The sequence below is a fragment of the Cupressus sempervirens genome, chromosome 5 (assembly GCF_028749045.1).
Source record: "Cupressus sempervirens isolate cs-2001-9-10 chromosome 5, ASM2874904v1, whole genome shotgun sequence".
Taxonomy (NCBI): Eukaryota; Viridiplantae; Streptophyta; class Pinopsida; order Cupressales; family Cupressaceae; genus Cupressus; species Cupressus sempervirens.
Window position 1 is genome coordinate 492,780,520 of NC_143122.1, and position 17,753 is coordinate 492,798,272.

General features: G+C 32.8%; 1 pseudogene; it reads left to right on the plus strand.

The window, feature by feature from the left end:
• Positions 1-17,753, plus strand: part of LOC149556879 (alpha-galactosidase-like) — a 57,436-nt pseudogene that overhangs the window by 24,731 nt on the left and 14,952 nt on the right.

The window sequence follows — 17,753 nt, forward strand, 5'->3', positions numbered from 1 at the left end:
TGCGATTAGATTCTCTAAGTTTAATTTAGCAAGATTACACCTATATCAAGGCATAAGCGTTAGGATAAACCCCAAGTGTAGTCTTGAAAAATAGTCAAGGATGATACATTTGTAAGTCAAAATGTTGAATAGGTCAAGCATAAATGCTTACAACACTATAGACAAACAAAGTATACCCACAAGCAGAAATCAAGAAAACATGCCCCATGCCCCCAGTCTTCTAGTCAATGAAATCCTTGAAAGACTATTAGGGATGGAACATATAGTAAAGAAACTATCATAGACAACACACAAAGTAGATAAAGATCAGCATAGCTCAGTCATTTAGGTTTTTGAATGTGTGTGTGTGTAAGTCACTTGGCTATTTCTTCAAAACTTGATTCTGATAGTGAGAAATATCGCGACATCAGAGACCGTAGGTAAACTATCTAAAAATTGTTAAACAACACTTGATGTCAAGGTGGGGGAAGTGTTGAGAAACACTATTTTGTGAGCTGTCAAAGAAACCCTAATGCACAAGAATACCACAATAGGCTAAGTAGCTATGCCCCTGAGACAAGGACAAGAAATAATTCCAAGCTAGGAAATGTGTAGCGAAGTAGGTGATTGAGATTGATAGACATAGGTGCAAGGGTTTCAAGTAGCGCCTATTTCCATGTTTTCACCACTTGAAAAATTTTTTCAAGGGTTTTTTCAATATATATATATATATATTTTTTGTATTTTTGATTTTTTTGGTGATACATCAAAGCACCTATTGCTAGGTTTTCACTAAGATAATCATTTTTTCAGGACATTTTCTGATTTCAGGATTTTTTTAGCATCATATATGATTTTTTGGATTTTTTAGAATAATTTAGAGATCACTAGTTCTCAAGAAAGATCACATCATTTTCTCCCAATGTCTAGCAAGGTATAGGACACGATGGAGAAACAAGCTAATGGATAAGCAAAGATGCATAAGAAAGGAATGTGAAGAAAGTGAAAGTGATCCTCAAGAACTGATTCCTCAAGAGTACCCAAGCTAGGGAAAGAGGTGAAATAGTCATATTAAGCATGTTTTGGATAAGCAATGGAAGTAATGAGAAAGATAACATGTAGGATAAGCAATGAAGCCAACAAGTGAGATAGCATGAAGTGTGTAGTCCAAAAGAGTAGCCATGTCAAGAGACCTATGAGAACCATGTTTCATTTATTATGATCAAGACTTAGGGGTCAACTAGATAGGATAGCAATGGTATAGAGCAATAAAAATAAAGCTCAAGATGGAGGCTATGAGGGAATGAGAAAGCACAAATAGAGAATCTCATGGATAAGATAGCCAATATGCAAAGATAGCTTAACATTGTGAAGATCAAAGAGAGAAGAGGGGATAGATGGATGATGGAAGAATTATGCATGACGCCTGTTTGCCAGGTTTTCATCATGGTACTTATCCAAGGTGTCACAAGAATTAGTTTTCACCATAGGATGGATTTATTTCTCTTTACTTCTGCTACCAAGGTGCCACAAGAAGTGGTTTTCACCAAGGCACATTTTCATTTTTTTCATTTTTTCATTTTTTTTTTTGAATTTTTAGAAAGAGCTCAAGCTTTTTGAATGTAGATAGTGCTCCTATAGGAAGGATAAGTCATGATAAGCCAAGACCATAGAAAGGTATACCCAAAGATGTTGATAGGGTGATGAAAGAGAAATGGTATTAGGAAGAATATATTGAGGATAAGAGTTCATGTATAGAAAGTAAGTGTAAGCTTTCGAGGATTTCATGAGGGTAGCTAAAATATTGGATAAGATCAACATTGACACACACCTTGAAGGGTATTGGAATGATGGAGGAATCATGGATGAAGTAGCTTGAGGTTTAGATGTATGAGGTGGTAGAAGATATTTGGAAAAAAGTGGAGTGGAAGGCTTTCGAATATTTTTAGAAATATTTTTGGAAGAAGATGGAATGGAAGCCTTTGGAAGCTTGAATGTCAACTTTGAAGTATTTTCAATATACAAGTCTTTTAAAAGAGACTTGGGAATCCATATAGCTTTAGATTTTTCTTTGGATACTTCAAAACACATTTCTTCAATAATGGGTTTAGGAAGCCATATTTTCTTTGATTTAGCTTTTTTAATAGTGGACCTTTGCAATCTCTTTTGTGCTTTCTCCTTCTTAGCATTCACATGTCGATTAGATGGGACATAGTGATCTTCATTTTTCAATGGATTCTTATGTTTATTCTCACTTCCAAAGGACTTGGGATTTGTGGATGAATAAGGATGATATGACTAGTTTAGATGTATAGATGGGTGAAAATTCATCAAGGATGAGTGTCTTTGTTGATCTTGAGGTATTATAGGAGAGCTAGGGAATGAGTTAGGAGTGAATGTAGGAGATGTAGGAACATAAGGCCCCAATATGGATGGAAGGTTTGAATGCTTTAGCTTAGATGGATAAGGACCAAGGATAGATTTAGAAGATGTAAAGGGATAGTGGGAAGGGATATCAACATCTTTAGAGTGAGAAACATGGTCAAAGCTATCAATAGATTCATGAGTACCTTTGATAGGAACAACATTTTTAATAGAAGCACTTGAAGCTTGAGCACAATTTTGAAGTGGATGTGGAGAAGTAGAACATGAGGGGATGCTTTGATCTTGACAAGTAGCTTTGGATAGCATATGAAGAGGAATTTTCTCATAATTTTTAGTAAGCTCAAGGGAGATAATGGAAGTGGTATCTTCATCATACTTAGGAGGTGGACAAGATATAGGATATGGAGGGGAAAAATCTTGAAAGAGATGAAAGGGTGCTTGATCTTGATCTTTCTTGACATTTATAGCTTTTTATTTTTGAGAGTCCTCTTGACATGGATCCATTTCTAAGGACAAGGGAGAATGAAGAGTGAATGGAGTAGTGCTTGGATTAGGCATAGTAGGGAATGAAGGTTGAGGATGTTTAGGATTAGTAGAATGGAAAAAATTTGCAGCCAAGTGAAGGTTAGCTTGAGTTTCTTTTAGAGGTAGCCCTTGAGGCTATACGTAGTCAATGTGGAAAGAATTAGGTTCTTTATTTGATGGAGGCATGTTGGAAAACTTTGAAGTGTTGGGAGATGCATGAGTGTTGCAAGAAGTGGAGGTATCAAAGAAACCATCACTAGACATAGGTTCATTAATATGATCTTTCTCAAGAGAAGTATCCTCATCACATGAGTCACTAGACGTTCCAAGATCAAAAATCTCATCATCAATGAGATCTTGGATTTTATGTTTCAGCTCTATAAAATCAAAAGTAGCATGGTCATTAGATCGATGATTAGCACAATAGGTATACAAGAATGGATTTCCATAGGAGCTAGACTTAGGCAACATGATGAGCTTGGTTCCAAGAAGTGTTCTCAAAATGTCATCATAAGAATTCCCCAAGGGAGTAAAATTTCTCTCAAAAGTATGTCTAGAGTCCTTTGGTTGCTTCCCAAGTGAATGGTATGCATCCATGTCTTCATAATTGTCTTGGTCAAAGATAGGTCCATCATGACATCTTGGAATAGGCTCAAAGTAGGTATCACTTTCTTTCTCTCTAATGAGGTCTTTAGATCTAGAAGATGAAGACATTTGATGTCTTGAAGTAGAGCATGTAGACCTAGAAGAAGAGGATGACCTCAAAAAAGGTGACTCACATGCATGTAAAGACCTTAAGGAAGATTCATGTAATGATGCAATCTTCTCCTCTAACCTTTTCTCAAGTTTAGACTTCATTTATATCATGCACTTAGAGAGATGAAGGTAAGAAAGATCATTTGTCTCTTCTAGTTCTTTGTATTGTGCATATAGATCTTGAAACTCTTTAGTGACATAGAGGATATCATGATCATCTAGATTTGGCCAAGGTTTGGTAGCACAAGGTTTAGATCCCATAGTTTTAGATGCAAAGCCAAGCATAAAAGAGCCTAGAAGATAACTTGATGTTGAAACTATAGGAGGCAGAGTGCTCACTTGCCAAGATAGTAAAGATAGAGTAAAGTGACTTGTCAAGAAAGTGTCCAAGTTACTTATGACACTAGTGACTCAAGTCAAGAGCTAGGCAAGAAGCCAAATAGACAAGTAGCTAGAGCAAGTGGGGTGACAAGTGAACAACTTTCCCAATCCTAGAGTGTAGTCAAGAAATCAAGGTAACCATTTCAAAAAAAAGATAACTAGCAAGCATACATAGACCATGAAGACAAAAAGACTAAGAGCACTAAGACCAAAGAGCCACTTTAAGCATGTTTAAGCACTAGAGACATAACAAATCAAAGCCAAATGATGAAACCCACTTTAGTAAGCAACACAAGAAAATGTTTGCACTTGACATTTTGACTTGGTTGACAAAGTTTGACAATGGTTGATAGCATAGCAAGTTTGATGTTCAAAAACAATTTCTTTCCAAGCAAGATAGTGACACATGGAGTAGTCTTCAAACAATCAAGCAAGGGACAAAGCAACCTTGCATGATACAAGAATATCTGAGGTCTCAAAAGAAATCCCTAGAATTATTGTCATGTGTATGTTCCAAAGATTTCCACAGGTCTAGCACATTCGAAAACACATCAAGCAATATCTACCTAGAAGTCATGGTTCATTACTCAACAACTTGGCCCACACTTGATTCTCCTTCGCCTCACACCAAGTGGTTGCCCACAAGAGATATTGGCTTTGTCATAGAAGTGCCATAAGTAGAACTAAGGGAACACATATGGTGAGTGTAAATCTTGGGGTGATCCGAGTAGTCCACTAGGATCGATCCTTGCACCAAGAAGTTGAGTGGCTAAAAAAGGTAGTTACTAACTTAGGGTGTTTAGATAGGGCTTCCATTCATAGTTTTCCTCTTGCTCCCAATTACGGGACACCTCACCTTGTGATGAGTAACCGATCTCGTGACCACAAGAGTACCTTAAGCATTCTTGCCTAGTGATCTCCCTATAGTCAAAATCTCATAAGAAATCACACTAGGAAAAGAGAAACACTACGTCTACCAAGGTTTTGTGTCTTTGATAGACTTGAGTTTATAGTGGGTTGGAAGAGTCAGGTAATCTGCTTGTCCCCACTTGGGTTATTCCTCTTAGGTTGTTCGAGAGCAGGCCCTCTAAAGGATTCTAACTACACAAAGAGTGGATCAACTTTCAGAAGTCAAGATTTCTAATTCACCACAAGGGTGAAGAGCATACTCTCCTATTCTAATCATTTTCTCCTAGACACACCAGGAAGATTTAGTTACCCCTTGCTTTTGAAACCAAATGGCAAGTCAAGATTTCTGATTCACCACAAGGGTGAAGAGCATACTCTCCTATTACCAAAAGACTCCAATCAAAAGTTTTATTTGCCTATGAAAAATGAACAATTATTCAATGCTGCACATGAAAATGAAAAATCAAGAAAGTTTGGGTTTTTATGCTTTGGGCAGCCCTGCAAACAATGTTAGTAGCCCTTGCGCATTTGAAGCTTTGACATGCGTTCTTTTTATGCAATGTTTCAATTTTTCACAAGGATGGAAAAATGAAATCACAACTTGTTAGCACCAAAATTTAGTGTGAAATAACATAAAAATCTACAATAAAAAGTGGTTAGTTTTCTCAAAAAGCCAATTTATCTTCCAACCAAGTGCATGCAAAGAACGTGCAAGTTAATCACAAATGCTCTCATTTTTACTCTTTGATTTTGACCTAGTCAATAAGATTGGACTTGTTTTCTATGATTTTGGATCCAAAAATAGAAATGAAAAGAAGAGACCTCTAATAAAAATTAAAGAGCTTTCCAAAAAAGCAAGAAATTTAAAAAAATCTCTTCATTTGTGCCCTAGGGACCCATTTTGTGAAAATAGGCTAGATTTTATCAAATTGGGTTTTTGATCCCTAATACAATCTCAAAAGTCAAAAAAAAAAAGAAATTACCCCGCTTAGAATTCAAAAGAATTTCTAAAAATGTAAGTTTTTCTAAAAAATACGCTGATTTGCGATCAGAAATGACTTTTTATGAAAAATAAAGAAAAAATAATAACTTCCGCAAATCATGTCACAATGCTCTTAAAATCAGACTGAGATATGTTGGAGACACACCCAACCTATAAAAAAAATTCAGAACCAAAATCCAAGTGGTTTAAAAGATATGATCAAATCTTTAAACCAAGTAGATTTTTGGCCTTCAAACCAATCTCCTTATGGGTTGCCCTTAAAACCAAAGCGATAATTCTAAAAAAGCACTTGATTAGATCCAATATGCTACTATAAAAAAACCAAAGATAAAAAATAAAAACAAATGGAGCTAGAAACTTGATTCAAGCCCCACGGTGGGCGCCAAAAATGTACACTCGAAAGTGTCCCACTCTAAACCCTTCTATCCACATGATTCCATGAGTTTGGAATGCTTGGATGCCGACTTAGAGCTCCCTATCCACAGAGTGTATTTCAAGTTCAAGGGCTCTCAACTGAGCCTTAGGAATACTCTTCTTGCTAGTAAACCATGCAATGGGAGGTTCCAAAACAAGATGCAAGAATGCAAATGTCTCAAGGAGTTCCTTAAGAATGCAATGCAATTATGGAACTAAGCTAAGATGATAATGCAAAATATAGCTATGCTAAAACATGTATGGGAGTGTTACAATCCAAATATTAAGCTATGTGAGATAGATTATTGCAAAATAGAAGCTAAACTACCATGCAACATGAATCTAAGCTAAAATGTTATGGTATGAGAGAATGTAGACAAGAAATAGAAGTTCTCCACAAAGCTCCAAAGAAACCTATTAGAAAACCTGCAGCATAACAATACTCAAAAGATGGATGGATCCTTTGATGGGTAAAACTCTCTCCTTTTTGAAGTCGTATGAACGGTAGAGATCAAGATGAAGATGGTGGATGATCAACTGTGGAATTTGAAAAGAGGAGTGATCCATGTGCACACACAAGTCAACCAATAGAATATAAGTTGACTTGTCACATAGGACAAAAGTCTCATAAGCCTTTTCTTTTAATTGTAAAATAGAAAAAGGACTTTATGTGTGCACTTTAAGTGGGTTAGAAGAATGGGGTCTTTTATTTAATTAAAAGGGGACATGTTCTTTTAATCAAATAATGAACTTAGGATGGCATAGTCAAACTATAGGTTATAATCAAATAAATTGATTATTAGCAATTTGGTCTAGGTAAATGATTAAATTAAATTAGCCAAAATGCTGAGAAGGGGGCTAATAGTCTAGATGACTATTTTTAGGTGATTACAATACCATGCCATTGAGTCATCATGTTGATCACAAAGTGGAAATGGTGACAACCATGGATCAATCCATTGGACATGATGAAAACAAGATACCAAGGTGTGACACCTATTCACATTAATGTAATGATGCTATGGGGTCCTCTTGCGATGGTATTCAAGTTGGAAACACTGCAATGAGGTATGTATTATGGATTCAAACCGAAAGGGTTCTGATTTTTCTCACCCCAATACAAAAGATTTTAGAAGGACACATTGTGATGGATGGTCACTAAGAGCTAAGAAGTCCAATTTTCTTGTTGCCCAAGCAAGACAACACTTGCAAGAGGTGAAGGAAAAATTCTATCAACCCAATCATTTGCAATAATGGTGGTAGTATGTGCCAAGATTTGACATCTACAATCAATTGAAATAACGGTGGGTGCCAAGATTTGAATTCAATAAATAAGAATATTTTAAAGCATTTTGAGTAGATTTATAAGAAATTTACAAGGATATAATGTCTATGATTATGTCATGATTACTATCATAGCTAAACTGAAGATGAGAATGTAAACATAGATGACTCTATAGAAACCCTATCAAGGTTGATAGTGTATGATAATTCAATTAGAATTATAGAAATATTGCAGCAGGAATGACATCTGGAAGTTTATATTTGGAGATAGTGACTTCTATTTTATCATAAAACATGCTTAGAACATGAAAAATTTAAACATAAATCATATCAGATTAAATGAAATTGTATGTAGAAATTGTGCTTTGGAAATAAAATGATAGTGACAAAGAAGTTTTAAAATTTAAAGCAAGTTTTAAGTATGCTAAAGCATGGCATCCATATGTATAAGTTGCATCAAAGTTATTTGAAGATGAATCTATTGATGAGTAAAAGAGACTTGCAAGATAGGAGAAAAGTGGATGTATTGGAGACAAAATCATTTTGATAGAAGATCTATCCATGTTCTTTACAATAGACATAAGAGCATGTTCTTGAGGCAGAACTTGGATATATCACATAATTTTCTTCAGATATGTTGTCTCATAGAAAAACACCATTAAATCCTTAATAGGATGATTGTTATGCCCAGTATTAGAGTCGAAAAAAGTCACCATGTCATCTTTCCTTACTTCCTCAAACTTAAGGCACATGAATTCAATCCATTTCTGACATTCATTTGTGTTAGGGGATAAGTATTTGTAGATTATCAGGTATAATAATGACAAATGGCTGCCCAACAAGTCTTAAAAAGATGTTTTATCTCTAGGCCATCCACATCATGAAAAAACCTAAGATTAGAACAACACCAACCTTGCTTTCATCTTTCCAAATTCAATATCATTATTTTCCTGTCTTTATTTTCCATTTCACGAAAGTCATAATTTCAAGAAATATTAAAAAAGTGAGAAGCAAAAAGAAAAAGAAAGAAAAGAAAATCGAAAGCCTCAACAATTGAAAAGGATAAAAATCACAATGTTCGAAGTCAAACATTTTTAGTTTTGAATCAATCTATGAACCACAAATATAGTCTTTCATTCAAGAATAGAACATAATATATGTGTATATTTCCATCCCAAGTTACCCACTTGATCACAATTCCTCAATCCACAAGGAAGATTCATCCTCTATTCTATTTTAGTCACATGTAAGATTGGGGAAGTAATATGATCAAAGACTGAGAAACTTAGTGACAGATCTAGGTTTTAAAGTGAGCTTTTGAATGTACTTTAATGGTTGAAAGTTCTGCCAATTCATGGGCTTCTGATAAGGATTTTGCTCGGCTCTTCAATGGACCAAGCATTCATGATGTTAAGGGTGGAGGATTAGGTGGTATTTTGTTTTTGAAACATCTAGATAAAAATCCCATCTTTATTTTTCATATACATGTTTTAGATAAAAATTGTTAATTTATTGATCATCGGGACTGTTAACTATGAAATAATGTTGATTTTACTAAATTGGATGATCCCAACGGTATACTGGTCAAGCTACCAGATGTATCCAAACTCAAATTCTTGTGCTGATTAAAGTAACAAAGCTATAATATGGCTTTAATGGTTTTATGTATTATTTTGTTTGAATAGTGTTAGATGTGATGTTATGGAGGCAAAATAATATACCCAAAGGCATTCTTGTGGGAGAAACAACAAATTGGATATTGTTATTATGGATGTATATTTTGGAGATTGATTTGATAACTAAATAGTTCAAGACCATTTAAATGGAAAACTAATGCTATAATGACTACTATTTCTGATCTAGGTATGTCATAGTTATTATTACATGTAAAGAATATGATAGGATGGGCACCAATGTGCAAGAAGCACAAGTAGTCAATGTACTTGTTCCACCATTGATGAAATGGAATATAATGCATGGACTATTTGAGGTGATGAAATTAAAAGATTTGTGGCTTAAATAACTATTTTTAAGCAATGGATTTCACTTGGCAATCTCAAGTCATATAATTTTGACTTATGAAAGATAATATTCATGCCTTGTCATCCATTATAAAATTGAACATTGCAAGTTATACAATAATATACAATACACAAGAACCTGCAATGCAAACTTGATTGTTGAATGGAATTAACAAGGGAACAAAACATTAAAAGAGAATTGTGAAAGAGAGTAAAAGAAGACAAAGATTGGCTGGTCTATAAAACACCTAGTGTTGGTCTTTTATGACATGACTCCTCTCCATCACAAATAATAACCTAAAAATTGCAAATTTTTTTACGTCTAGTAAAAAACTAGCATTATTTTGTTATAAATTATCTATCATTCCTAACAAAAATATTAAAAAAATGATAATTTGAATCTTTTTTGACATTACAATAAAGATTAGATCACAATTAGTTTGAATATATTTTGACATTAGTTTGAATACTCCTACTAATTCATTCACCTCCCCATTATCTAAATCAATACGAATGATAGATCTGATATAGCCTTCATGGTTGTGGTCATTTATCCAAATATAATGCCCTCCAATGCAAGTCATATCACCTTCCTCAAAAAAATGGGGTGATACATGAATAGTTTCATATTTATATCCCCACTACATCCCACACTCATCAAATTCATAAAAATCAAAGTATGTGGATGTGGTGGGAGTTCAGATCCAGTACAAACAATTATCATTTTGCCTCTAAATATAACAAGTTCCAAGATATTGTATGTTACACCTTGCTTCCTTGAAAAGTAATGAAACTTGTCATTTTCATTCAGATTTTGCATACCAACATTTCCTTCACATTCACAAAAATAGTTATGAAATATAATTGTTGAAAAATGCATGGACTATTTGAGGTGAGGGAAAGAGAGAACAATGATTGAGTTACAATTAGAAAGGTCAAGAAGGAAAAACAAAAACAATCTATCAAATTTTCCTTTCATTGCTAAAGACAACAATGAAGGTGACTCTAGTTGCATATAGTCATGGGCTTTGCCACTATTTGCAGAGCTAAATCATATCAATATAGAATTAGGGAGTTTTGGTGTTTTTTTTATTGAGGAAGGTAGAGCCTTCTTAAGAAGAATTTCTCACAATAAATGAGTTAAATCTTCGATAATTTGAATTGTGAAAAAACCAAACTCTGCCCATGAAATTTTGGTTGTTTGGCAAGAGAAAATCACATTTTATAGAATTCTTATCATTATTAATAATGTGGAAAAGTTGCATAAAATATTGGATGAGATCAATTATGCAACAATTATAATCATAACTACTCTATGAGAACCATAGATAGTAATAATGAGTACAAGAAAGACTAATATAGGAGGCCATATCTTGTATGATAGCATCAATAATTTTCTTGAATTCCTTACACTGCAACAAGGAATAGATGAAGCTATAAGCTCAAGGAAGATGATATATATTTAACAAGAATTATGTCTATGGGAGCTACAAATATAATTAGCAACACAAAATCTTGGAAGACTATTTCTTGCGCTACACCACTATTGTCCATCCATGTGATGTACATATCCAATACTATCTCTGTAACACCTTTCTAGTGAATGGTGTACTTCAAATGGATACTATTAATTCATATATTCAATATTTAGAAATATATATCAAAACTTATTATATGCTCACCAGTAATTAAAGATCAACATCTTTTGAACTCCTGGAAGAATCTGTAGATCCATAACCTCAAATCCCTAGCTACTACTTCCCCTAAAATAAATAGAAAATCCCAAATGTGATTCAATGAATGATTAGATTAGTATAAAAGAGAGAATGTAAAATGCAATATTGATATTCATAAATTTGTATTCATATTCAATAGATGATTCTGAACCTTACGTTGGTGTATTGTATTCGTAGATGTCTAGAGCCAAGTATACTTGTCAGCAAAAATGGTGAGCATTAAAGAAAGTTGGTATACATATGAATTAAAGTATAGAAATGCAGTTAAAAAAAAATTACAAAAATGTACCCAATCAAGGTTGATTTTTGTTGCAATTCTTGATAGGGGAGAAGTAACATGATCTAGATAAGCAACATGACTAACCATTGCAACTTTCTTTACAAGGCTTGCAAGATCACTGTTTGTGAATCCAACACATCCTGTCATGGCTCCTTGCACTATTTAGATTCAAGATTTAGCTAGTTATATGAAATTTTTTCTGTATATATATATGTGTGTGTGTGCGTGCGTGCGTGCGTGTGTGTGTGTGTGTGTGTGTGTGTGTGTGTGTAAATTGAATTCTATAAATTTTCATTATCTAAGAAAAAATAATATGAAAAATTATTTTGTATATATATATTGAGATGTATAATTTTTCATTACCTGAGAAAAACCAATGTAGAGAATTGTGTTTTCTATCATAGAATTGACAAAATACAACATTGTAGGGAGATCATAGGCTACAAGATCATCCCAATTCTAGTCCCAGAAAGCCTATGGTTACAAGATTTTCATGGATAGATGTTTGTAAATTCATATCTAAAAGTTTTATAATATTTTTTATGTTTGCAAATAAGTAAGAATTGCATAGAATTTTACATTGTTAGATCTGTTGTAGGTTCATGAATAGTATAGGTAGTTGAGACTCCCTAGTTAAGTATTCTATATATTTTAAAACTTTTCAAGTACACTTTATCTTAGTTTAATATATTTTTGGTAGGTCTAAACTTTGATTGGAGCCAATGTTATTGTAGAATATGTATATTCTAAACTTTGACTTCCACAATTATAACTGTATTCTTGCATATCTTTCTAAATATGAAATGTCATGTCCATGTTCCTAGTAGATAAAAACATGTTAAGAAAGTTGTCATGAACCTTAAGGCTCAAGAAAAATGTTTTTTTGGAACAATGTTGATGATAAGAATATTCCTCTTTAATTATACTACTCCAACCAAAGCAGACCATCCAAAATAATGAAGAGAAAAAAATGTGAAAAAAGGGAAAAAGGAGAAGAACATATATGACTTAGAGTGGAGATTATTTTTAGAATCATATAAGAATTGATGAAAATTTTGAGGAGGAGGTTCTATGCTTGTCAATTTACTTGGCCCATTCTCTACAAGAAAAACCATCACCAATCCCCAAGTTATATGGACATCAAGGTAACAATGCATCAACCAAGCTCCTGCCCATCCAAAATAAAAATATTTAGAGTTCCAAACATTATAAAATGCTAATTACATTAATAAAATTGATGTAGAACATAGGGATAGATTTGAAAAAATAAATAAATATAGAATTTGTTATTCATATATATCAATCTAGCAAAACATGTTTTTAAATTTAAATAAGGAAGAAAACAACATCCTTATTTTATTTTTATTTTTATGATGTTAAAAACTCTCATGCCATTCTATAGTTATGGCATGGTGTTTCTCATATTATCCCTCTCCTCAAGTTTACCACCAAATACTATTTGTAGAGCATTCAACTGCTTTCCAAGCTTCTTGTCAATGCCATCAACCATCACATTGTTGCAAATACCACCTCCATCTTTGCTAAACTGATTAAAGGAGCAGTTTGCAAGCTCGGGGTGATTTTGAATTAGAGTATTTTTACAAGAAAAAATCTCATCCTTGTCCAAGGAGATGGAGGTGGAACCCCCATTCTTGTTTGCTATCATGACCAATGCATGAGCAAAAACCACAAAAGCATCCATACAACATGCTTCTACCATCAGGCTCCCCCAACTTACATAGCTATTAGATTTATACAAGTAGCTAGAAGAAGATGAATATGGTAATGACTTAAAATCTAGGCTACATTCTTCAATTCAAATTAAAATGAAAGAAATGGCATTAGTATTCACAAAAGATAAAAGGTAGAACAAGGAAACTACACATGTATTATACTTTAGTAGAGAAGAGTTGATGAAAAGAAAGTGTGAGAATATTAAATTGGGTATAACTAGCAGTATTTAAAATATTATAAGTGAAGGAATTGACTATAAATATTTAACACCTTTTTCTAGAAGTCAACCAGTCATTAGTGTATAATGCTTAAATCAACTAAGAATTAGATATAGCAGACACATCATGAATTGTAAGAAAAATTTCTATTAGAAATATTAGAAATTTTTAGTTGTTTATAAGGGTATAACCAAGTATTAAATCCTAAGAACATGCATAATATATACCACTATTATTACAAGTATCAGAAGTTTTAAGTTGGATAGTCGAGTAGATGCGATTTTATCCCTCAAGGGCTCAAAGTTTGAGAATTTGTTTTAGCAATATGAAGTTGAAATGGCATTGCAAGTGTAAGATTAAATTTGTAGATATATACACTACATCTAATTACACAAATAGAAAAGTTCTTGAGCATGAGTTAAAATAGTTTTTCCAAATGACTATTTAATACTTTTAGCCTGTGAAGTGTGATGTTTAAGCCACCCACAATGGGAGAGATGTATCTAACCATCTATATACTATCACCAACTAAAAATAGAAATCATAAGTCCATCTTAACCTAATTAATAAAAAATTCAGACTATTACTATCACTACCAAAGCCATAATTTATATTTCCCTATATTAAGACAATAAGATTAATAAATGACAAATATCAATTTGACAATATCACCAAAACTAACCAAGAACTTATACCAAAACAAATTAAAAACCTATACAAAATTATTTGAATTTAGTTACAATCATGTCTAATTTTAGTAACATTATATAATTATCTTTCTCACCATAACTGAAGGAAAAAACATTAAAAATGATCATATGCATACTCAGATTGTTCGCAACAAATCTGATGGCAACCCAACCATTAATAGGGACAACAATAGTATTCCACTTGGGAGGGTCAACCAAATTGAACTTTAGAGGATCCCTACGTGGATCATAATTCCTTCTAATCCTCCTCTATATATTTGTACCTATACCATAGAGTATCATCCCATCATTCTAGACCTACAATGAATGAAATTGATTAATTAATGAAGGTATGTTAGTTTGAGCTTCACTTGGTTTCGAGAATACTTTAATATTCTCTACTTAACAAGGTCAACCATGTGAAGGTAGAAGCTCATATGGCCCCACCCTCCTCCCCCTAACATCAATCTAAATTTCTCATTATCATCTAATTATATACTTCAATCATTCATTCATTCATCCATTTACGAACTATAACATTCAATCTATACAATCACATAACATTCATTAATAGGATATAAAATTTATTATTACACAATAATAATAAAGACTTAAGTCACACATAATAATATTAATTAACATGACATAAAAATCAATTTTAATATGCAACATTCATAGATAATTACTTAAAACAATGTTATATCATTATCCAACAAAGCTTATCAAACAAGGTCTATCAAAGAGCATTTAAAAAAAATCATTTCTTCCTTTTGTTTTTCTTAGCTTTCTTAAGATAAACGCTGATAGGAGCATCAATATCTTCTTTATTCTCCTCCTCTTGTGATGCATGGAATTTCAAATTATTACGCCTCCTATTTTGAGGAGCAGGAGGCTGTTGCACTAAAGGGGGATGTGTTACAATAACAATTAAATGGGTTAAATTGGCATACTCTTTTTATTTTTTTAACTATTACAAGTATTTAATTAACTAGTAGAAAATAACATGCATTTTTCTTACCTAACAATGCCACATCATGTACAATAAAAATTTGATCCACCACCACCTCAACATGCTGAACACTTGGAACATGCTCCACTCCTTCACCATGATGTTAAACATGCTCTAAAATATTCAAAAAAGGTTACACATCAAATTGCACTTGAAGATGTTAATTTTTTTCATAATTGCATAATTAATTTCCAATAGAAAATTAATACCTACACCACTATGATGCACATCATTGTCTTCATCACACACAGGTTTTGTGATAGGATATGAAGGCTGTAGTGAAATGTTATGCACATTGTTATTTAGTCAATTTATGTTAGAAACTAACACCAAAAAATAAATTTCTCAACTATTCAATTTTATTTAATTTTCATTTGACCAATTTACCTATGTCTCATTTGGTACACTAGATTATTGGGTATGGCTTTCAGATTCTTGGTGTAGGCATGCAACTACAACTTTATAGCCTTCCTTCAAAGTAATTTTTTTATCTTCATCTGTGGGCTCTACATTGAATTCTATGCTCTGAATTTTTTGTTTAATGTCGACAGTTTTGTATGTATGATTTGATTAAACAAAATTGCTTGCAACATTATATGAAATTCCATTGCTGCTACTTACAAGTCAAGATTGAAGATTCATATAGACACAAGAGCCACGTTTGTGTTGGCTAACCTTTTGAAGTCTCACTTTTGTAGCCTTTGATGTGTCTTGCAGTCTATGAAAAGTTTGAAACATGCTAGATTATATATTTACAAAGATCACTAATTAGTGCATGATTACATTCTACTTAATACTATCATGATATACTTTCTTTGTCCCTTTTCTGGTTCATTTCCTTTATCACATAGCGCTATCTTTTTTGCATCTTCTATTATTTCATTCCACTCAATCGATAGAATCATAGGAGGATGGTCGTACTTTGGGTTATCCTTTACCTCACAATTCTTATATGTTTGGATGCTCTTTTGGGAAGTAGGGTAGTGCCAATAACATTTTTTCCAAAAAGGTCCTCAGAAGATGTAATGAGTTGATTTTTTAATTTAGGACCCTGTTTATTCCACCTTTAAAAAATAACAAAAATTATTAGATCAATAACTTTAATATAGTAAAATAAATGGAAGAAAAGAAAAATATTGTAGCAATGATATAAAACTACGCACCTTTTATGTATGGTGGATCCAAATAGCTTCAATGTCATATCAGAAAGATGATCAAAGAAAACATCATTTCCTACAAAAAAATCATGGGATTATCAGTCCAAAATGAGTTATGTATAAGTAAACTATAATTATAATATAAATAATTTTTTTAAAAAAGTACTTGGAAGATTTTGTAATTTTAATGCAAACATAGTTTTCTTGTTCAACAACAATGTCCCCACAAATGAACCGGTACTAGTCACAAAGGCTGCTCTAGGAAATGGGCTAGCATCAATAGTACTAGTCTCTATTGTTCTATCAATTGAAGGTCTATCTATTAGTACACAAAATAGATCCATGAGTATAAAATCCACCCAAAAAAAATAATAATGCACGTTTAACATATTACAAAATATATAAAAACAAGGTTTTACTAGTTGTACTTGGCATAGTCAAAGATGTTTGCAAGCACCTTGTTTCCAACAATGCACTCAGCAATATTAGAGCAATGATTGAAGGAGGTGTCTGCACTTCATCATGAGCTGAAGAATACATTGTTATAAAAGACATTTACAATTGATAAAGACCAAATGGGATACTAGCTAGAAGCATCCAAAAATAAAAGTTAAGTGTTATAATGTTAATGAAAACAAACAATGTTGCAATAATAGGGCCACAATCTTCTATTATTGTTCATATTGTTTCATGTGTACAATTGCTTCATTCTTTCTTCTGATAGGAGTTGTTTTATGGATTTTGGAGCATAAATCAAATCATGATTTTCAAGGACATCCAAAGGAGCAAGCTACATTGTTAGCAAAGACATTTGCAACATTGTTTATTTCCATTTGCAATGGATAAAGATCAAAGTTAAGTGTTATAATATTGTAAAGAGAAAGTGTTACTTACATGAAGGTTGCGCGCTACAACCCTCACCATATTGACCACACAGTCTCACCAGTGTCATGAAATCCTATACAAGAAGACATAATATTTTAGATCATGATCCATAGGATACTATAAAATATAAACATCTATTGAAATTTTATGATTCCTTAAGATTAATTACTACTTACCTTCAAAGAATTGACTCTAAATATCAATTCTTCTTTCAGTGTCTCTGTCTCCTCAGTTATGTTTCTTTCAAGGATAATGTTAAGAATTTCATCACTATATTTTTTAATGAGTTTATGGGCCATGAATACATGGTCAACACTATACGTGATGTCATCTTTTTAGATCGTATTTGATTTGTTGTCATTTGTCGCTTTTCCCTATCAATAAGTAT